This window comes from Glycine soja, chromosome 16, assembly GCF_004193775.1.
Source record: "Glycine soja cultivar W05 chromosome 16, ASM419377v2, whole genome shotgun sequence".
Classification (NCBI taxonomy): Eukaryota; Viridiplantae; Streptophyta; class Magnoliopsida; order Fabales; family Fabaceae; genus Glycine; species Glycine soja.
In genome coordinates this window covers 10,671,097-10,679,433 of record NC_041017.1, presented here as the reverse complement: position 1 = coordinate 10,679,433, position 8,337 = coordinate 10,671,097, and the positions used below count along the sequence as shown (strand labels likewise).

Here is an 8,337-nt window from a genome sequence, read left to right as displayed (position 1 = left end):
AAATAATGAAACCTTAATCTAATATGTACAAAGATAAGCGGGCTCATACTTAGACCATGGGCCCGAAATCTACCCTAAGGCTCATGAGAACCCTAGGGCCTTCTCTTGCATCTCTGGCCCAATCTTCTTGGAGTCTTCTATCCAATGCCCTTGTTGAGTAGGATTGCATCACAATGGGTAAGTCAGGTCACTCTCACTAAGTGAAATCATAGGGAGACCAGTCAGAGTCACTCTGTTTTGTGAGAATGCTCCAATCATGTGGGATCGGCACAGGCTTAAAGGAGCACTCAAATCATAGGGAGACCAGTTAGGGTCACTCTGTTTTGCGAGAATCCTCCAATCATGTGGGATCGGCCCAGGCTTAAAGGAGCACTCAAATCGAGTGTATTTACCCCTAAGGCCTAGACTTCGAGAAGTCCATCAGGGCTTATACCTCCTGATTCAAGTCCAACCCAAAAAATATTTTAACACACAGACTCTACCTATGAACTATGCAATACACATAACTACTCAATTGTTTTCAAAATCTCAATGATTTTTAGAATTATTTTAACTAGCCACCTCAAGTGATTAAACTCGTCGGGTTTCCACAGTAAAACTCATCACAAACTTGTCGCGCATTAACTCATCACTCTTAAAGGGTCTTACAGTTGTATGATTACACAATTCATAGCTCACAACTAAATACATACAACATCTCAACACACGTGTATTTCACAATTCATTACATACTCAGTTTATCACTTACACACAATCTCAATCACCATTTCATAATCCCGATATAAAAATTTATCATACCTCATGAATCATATACACGTCACACAGTAGTAATATTTACATAACACAAAACCTATATATATTAAACCGAACCGTATTATTTTCCATTAAAAAGAGCCTCTACAATAATTAAATTGAAGTGTAGCATAAATAATTATTATAAAGCAATAATTCCTATAACTTTATCTATTTTTTTACTTTAACTTTTTATATATTTTTAGAATATACATATATATATATATATATATATATATATATATATATATAAGAGAACTGGTACAGTACGTGGTACATAAAATTTAGATTGCAAGCCACGAGAATAGAATTGCTTGTGCCAAACATTTAGTTCGAGTGATAGAAATTGAGTGAAAATTCAAAAACAGTGGTCAATGAACAAGCGTAAAACAAAAAAAAATCATAAACGTTAATATACACAAAAAAATCGAGTGATAACAATTTGACAATTCTGGAACCAAACAAAAATTGTGATAACACCATGTCACTTCAATAAAATTATTATGTCAATATACAGTAAACAGAAACATAGATGTTTATGGTGATAGATATTACACTCAATTTAGCGTATGAAATATTCGATTAGAAAATGGTTTGTGAATTAAAAATTTATAAAACAACCCAAAATTGATCCTCTAGGGATCCCTACAAATGTTCAGTCTAATCCCCAAGCATAAGTAACTCATCCCTTACCTCGATGTAGCCGCTCAAGCGTTCTCCGCTAACAATGGTGGCATTTCTGGTGCTCTCTAGAGCACCTCCTTCGGTTGTTCTGTTAAGGTTCTTGAGCATCAGAGAAAAAAGGAATAAAAATATTTATAAACATGCTCAAGGCTAAAAGTTTCTTTATATAGTGAGGAAATTGATGACCTAAATTTATTTATTTATTTATTTTTATTTAAATGAAAAACCAAAATGCACGACTATTACAATTGCATCCCCCTTAAAAGAATTTTTGCCCCTGAAACTTACTGGTATCGAACAAGGTAGGATATGTGTCACTAATGTGCCATTATTTTCTCCTATTTCTTAACCCTTTTTGCACCATTTTAATTACTGATTAGTCTTAATTGTCAAATTAATTAGGCAGTTTTATTACTTGGGCTCATTCAGCTATTTGATGTTTTCAATCTAATTTCAGGAATTAATGAAGCATTGGGCTTAACCCGGATTTTGGTCGTGGACTTAAAGAGGGAAAATAAAGAAACGTTTACCTTAGTTAATTTTTAATTAGGAGATTGCAATTTTATTTTATGTTGTTCAGTGTTTATTTCGTTTTGGGCCAGAATAATGTGATAGGGCCCAGTGACTCTGAGTGACCCTTATATATAGTAGCCTTGGGATTCGTGTAAAGATTATTCTGTTAGACAATTATTCAGAGCACAGGGTTTAGGGTTTTAGGTTTTGGAGCTTATTGTTACTATTCACGTAATGCATTTTTCCATGCTCTGCTTCTAATTGCAACTTCATTTTTATTTCTTCTTCTGCCTTTAGTTTCATTTACATTTCTGTTTGAGTTTCATTCTCGTTTCTATTTCCAGTTTCATTTACGTTTCTACCTTTAGCTTCAATTGCGTTTTCTGTTTTTGGTTGAAATTATGGAAGGCTAAATTTCTGGTGTTGTTTCCTTCTAAGGACGAAGCTTAACTCTCTTCGAGGTTCTGTTTATAATGTAGCTTCCTAGCAGTTTTCCCTTCACCAATTAACCCACATGAGTTCTATTAATATGTGCATGCTTCGTGTTCGATTAATTGCCTCTGTGCTTAAATTGCGTTCGTGCTTAATGAACAAGGGATTAATTGGTGTATGTGTTGCTTAATCACATATTGACAGCCCTAAATTGATTTTCACTTAGTAAATTAAAATAGGGTTGGATTAAGTGGTTAATTGTTAGGGATGAATTCTTCATAACCTAGGACAAGAGAATGGCTTCAGAATCAGACCAAACAACACGTTTTTACTATTATTAATTCCGTATTTCAGTTCGCTTGTGCTTTAATTCACACAACAAACAACCCCCCCCCCCCCATTGTTACTGTTACTGCTAGTATATTATGAACAATTGGTTTATCATTGCTCGTTGGGAAACGACCTAGGATCACTTCCTAGTTACTGCATTTTAATGTTTATTTGATTCGGGTACGACCTTGATCAAATTTGGCGCCGTTGCCAGGGAGCAGTGTCCAAAGGTTCATAATTCGTGTTTTATGTTTTATTGTTTTATGCTTTCGTGTTGTGTTAGTGTTGTGCTAGTGTTGTGTTAGTGTGTTTAGAGTCTTGTTATTCTGTTTAGTGTGGTGTTTTGTTTTAGTTTTTCTGTTCAGCGCTTCCCCTATTTCAGTTTTTGTGTTTTGCTGTCAATAGTGCCTTGCGATGGATTTAGCGACCACTTTTGTGAACTGGAAAACAGGGTAGTAGTGGAAATCCCTTAGCGACAAATTTTAGAGACTACTCTTGCTTAATTAATTGGGATCTTTTGTTTTGGTAGCTATAGTTGTTATTTTTGGCTGAATTTTCTTGTGGTCACTTCTTTTGATTCATATTTTGTGGGAAAAATAGCTAGAGCCCTTAGTTTGGTCAAATTTGAAAGTTCCCAAAAAGTAGCAAATTTGATTTTTGTCAAAACTTCAAATGGCCATAACTTTTGCTCTGGTTATCAAAATCGCTATTATTATATATGTATTTAGGGTAGAAAAAAAATTTCCCATGCCGTGGAAGCCGGCCGGCTGAGGTCTCCTTCTTCTAAAAATTGTGATTCTGTCAAAAGTTTTTTATTTTCCAAGTATTATTCTCTTATTTTTCTTAACTTATCATTTTTAGCTTCTATAGTTAGACTTTGAATTTTCGTTTGAAATTTTTTGTGCTATCTTCTCATCATTTTATAAGGTTGCTCAAAAAATTTCAAGTCATTTGGATATCATTTAATGGTAGCTGTAGTTCAAACCTACACTGTTACTTGCATAAGAAGGCAACTAGTTGTGTGCATGCTGAATGTAGTGTATGACTAGAGGCAATCCATCTGACTTACAACCCTTTGATCCTGAGATAGATAGGACATTTCATAGATTAGTTAGACATCATTTTATACCTTTTGAGCATCCTGAGCATTCTGTTACTAGAGAGTTTGTGCATTCTGTTACTGGAGAGTCTGTGCATTCTGTTATTGGTGATTTTGAACATCCTGATTTTGAGCATTATAATTTTGAACATTCTAATTGTGAACATTCTGAGAACATGGCACAACCTCCTCCCCGTGAGAGGACTCTAAGGGAAATGGCTGCACCTGATTTCACCTACGAAAGCCTGTGCATCTGGTACCTTGATGAGGATGTCCCATATGTTCTTAAAACTGGACTGATCCATTTGCTTCCAAAGTTTCATGGCCTTGCAGGTGAAGACCCACACAAACATCTGAAAGAATTCCATATTGTCTGCTCCACCATGAAACCCCCAGATGTCCAGGAGAATCACATATTTCTAAAGGCCTTTCCTCATTCTTTAGAAGAAGTGGCAAAGGACTAACTTTATTACCTTGCTCCACGGTCCATCACGAGCTAGGATGACCTCAAGAGAGTATTCTTAGAAAAAAATTTCCCTATTTCCAAGACCACGACCATCAGAAAGGATATTTCAGGCATTAGGCAACTCAGTGGAGAGAGCCTATATGAATACTAGGAGAGATTCAAAAACCTATGTGCCAGTTGCCCTCACCACCAGATTTCGAAGCAACTTCTTCTCCAATGTTTTTATGAAGGACTCAGTAACATGGAGAGAAGCATGATAGATGCTGCCTGAGGTGGAGCCCTTGGAGACATGACCCCTGTTGAAGCCAGGAATTTAATTGAGAAGATGGCATCCAACTCCCAGCAATTTAGTGCCAAAAATGATGCTATTGTCATTTGAGGAGTGCATGAAGTAGCCACGAATTCATCTTCATCAGCTGAAACTAAGAAGCTTGAAGGTAAACTAGATGCCTTGGTTAACCTGGTAACCCAGTTGGCCTTGAATTAGAAATCTGTACCTATCGCAAGGGTCTGTGGTTTATGCTCCTCTGTTGACCCCCATACAGACCTTTGCCCTTCAATGCAATAACCTGGAGCAATTAAGCAGCTTGAAGCTTATGCTGCAAACATTTACAATATACCTCCTCAACCTCAATAGCAAAATCAACCACAATAGAACAATTATGACCTCTCCAGCAATAGATACAATCCCGGATGGAGGAATCACCCTAATCACAGATGGTCTACCCCTCAACAACAACAATAGCAGCCTGCTCCTTCCATCCAAAATGTTGCTGGCCCAAGCAGACCATACATTCCTCCACCTATCCAACAACAGCAACAGCCCCAGAAATAGTAAACAATTGAGGCTCCTCCGCAACCTTCCCTCGAAGAACTTGTGAGGCAAATGACTATGCAAAACATGCAGTTTCAACAAGAGAGCAGAGCCTCCATTCAGAGCTTAACTAATCAGATGGGACAATTCGCTACACAGTTAAATCAACAACAATCCCAGAATTCTGACAAGCTGCCTTCTCAATCTGTCCAGAATCCCAAAAATGTGAGTGTCATTTCATTGAGGTCGGGAAAGCAGTGTCAAGGACCTCAACCAGTAGCACCTTCCTCATCCGCAAATGAACCTTCCCAACTTCACTCTACTCCAGAAAAAGATGATGACAAAAATTTAAAGAGTAAGTTACCTAACAATTTTTGTGCAGGTAAATCTTCCACTAATAATTCTGATTTGCAGAAGCAGCATATCCCTCTTCCATTCCAGCAACATATCCCTCTTCCATTCCCTCCAAGAATAGTTCCTAACAAAAAAATGGAAGAGGCAGAGAAGGAGATCTTGGAAACATTTAGAAAAGTAAAGGTAAACATACCTCTGCTGGATGCAATAAAGCAAATTCCAAGATATGCTTAATTCTTGAAGGAGCTGTGCACTAATAAGCAGAAGCTTAAAGGAAGTGAAAGAATTAGCATGGGCAGAAATGTCTCCGCATTGATTGGTAAATCTATCCCCCAAATCCCTGAAAAATGTAAAGATCTTGGTACATTCAGCATACCTTGAATTATAGGGAACAATAAGTTTGACAATGCCATGCTAGATTTAGGAGCTTCTGTTAGTGTTATGCCTCTGTCTATTTTTAATTCTCTATCTCTAGGTCCTTTGTAGTCAACTGATGTGGTAATTCATTTAGCTAATAGAAGTGTTGCCTATCCTGTTGGTTTCATAGAGGATGTCTTAGTTAGAGTTGGTGAACTGATTTTCCCTGTTGATTTTTATATTTTGAATATGGAGGAGGGATTTTCTCAAGGATCAGTTCCCATCATTCTAGGCAGACCCTTTATGAAAACTGCTAGAACTAAGATAGATGTACATGCAGACACACTATCTATGGACTTTGGTGATATAACTGTTCATTTTAATATTCTTGATGCTATGAAACACCTATCTGAAGATCCTTCTGTATTTCATGCTGAAATAATTGACCATGTTGTTGATGAATACATGACTGATCTTTATTCTAATCTGCATGCCTGTCACTCTTCATGCATTGAGTCTGAAAATTGTACTTGATCATATATCTGAATTTGATGCTGAGAGTCAATCTGAAATTGATATTGACTACATGTCTGGTGATGTTTTACCTCTTGATATTGATTTTATAGAGTCAGATAGAACTAACCATGTTTCAGGAAGTACACATACCTCTGACTTTCTTTATGAGGTACAGGCTGAGAAACCATCTCTTTCTACCACTATCCAGCCGGCAACACCAGAATTGAAGCCTCTGCCATCAAATTTAAAATATGCTTACTTGGATGATAAAAAACGTTTTCCAGTAATTATATCTGCCTACCTTGCTGATGAGCAAGAGGAAAAGTTGTTATCTGTTCTCAAGAAGCATAAGAAGGCTATAGGCTGGACCCTGGCGGACATTCCTGGTATTAGCCCATCCACATGTATGCATCGAATAAATTTAGAGGATGGGGCTAAACCAGTAAGACAGCCACAGAAAAGACTCAACCCGGTGATTCTTGATGTAGTGAAGAAGAAGGTAACCAAGCTTTTGCAAGTTGGAATCATTTATCCTATCTCCGACAGCCAATGGGTGAGTCCCATCCAGGTAGTCCAGAAGAAAATCGGCCTCACCGTGATAAAAAATGAGAAGGAGGAGCTGATTCCTACTCGGGTGCAGTTGGAGAGTTTGCATCGACTATAGGAGGCTGAACCAGGTTACCAAAAAGGACCATTTTCCCCGACCATTCATTGACCAGATGCTTGAACGCCTGGCAGGTAAATCTCACTATTGTTTCCTTGATGGTTTTTTTGGTTATATGCAAATCACTATTGCTCCAGAGGATCAGGAAAAAACCACATTCACCTGCCCCTTCGAAACTTTTGCCTATAGGAGGATGCCTTTCGGCCTGTGCAATGCCCCTGGTACCTTCCAGCTGTGCATGATCAGCATTTTAAGTGATTTTTTAGAAAATTGCATAGAGGTGTTTATGGATGATTTCACTGTATATGGATCCTCTTTTGATGTTTGTTTGGATAGTTTGGAAAAGGTTTTGAATATATGCATTGAAACTAACCTTGTTCTAAATTTTGAAAAATGTCATTTTATGGTTGAGCAAGGTATAGTTTTAGGCCACATTATTTCCAATAAGGGCATTGAAGTAGATCCTGCAAAAATTTCTGTTATATCACAATTGCCTTACCCCTCTTGTGTGCGAGAGGTGCGATCTTTTCTTGGTCATGCAGGATTCTACAGGCACTTTATAAGAGATTTTAGCAAAGTAGCCCTTCCACTGTCCAACTTGTTGCAAAAGGAGGTGGAGTTTGAATTTAATGATAAATGCAAAGAGGCTTTTGATTGCCTCAAAAGAGCACTGACTACCACCCCCATCATCCAGGCACCCAACTGGACAGCCCCTTTTGAGCTTATGTGTGATGCATCAAATTATGCATTAGGGGCTGTCCTTGCTCAGAAAATTGATAAATTGCCCAGGGTGATATATTATGCTTCTAGGACTTTAGATGTTGCCCAAGCGAATTATACTACTACTGAGAAAGAGCTACTAGCCATAGTTTTTGCTCATGAAAAAATTTGTTCTTATTTGCTTAGTACCTGCATTATTGTTTATACTGACCATGCAGCTCTAAAGTACTTGTTAAAGAAGGCTGATTCTAAGCCTAGGTTGATCCGATGGATGCTCAGGCTCCAAGAGTTTGACTTGGAGATCCGTGATAGGAGCGGAGCACAAAATTTAGTTGTTAATCATTTGAGTCGGATCAAACATGTGCCTGATGAGGATTCACCCATTCAGGATGATTTCCCGGATGATCATTTGTATATATTGTATAGTATTTCTGATTCTTCTTCTACTCCCTGGTTTGCTAACATTGTCAAATATGAAGTTGCTTCTGTTTTTCCTCCCTTAGCATCTAAGGCTCAAAAAGATAAAATTAAAAGTGATGCTAGGCATTTTATTTGGGATGACCCCTACTTGTGGAAATTGTGCAGTGATCAGGTCA

At 37.7% G+C, this 8,337-nt stretch overlaps 1 non-coding gene across 1 annotated transcript; it reads right to left on the bottom strand.

Moving 5' to 3' along the window:
- Positions 1-4,404: 4,404 nt before the first annotated feature.
- LOC114391294 lies at positions 4,405-4,511 on the bottom strand. Its single transcript, XR_003662096.1, has one exon. It is a non-coding gene; the product is annotated as a small nucleolar RNA R71 (small nucleolar RNA).
- Positions 4,512-8,337: the final 3,826 nt, after the last annotated feature.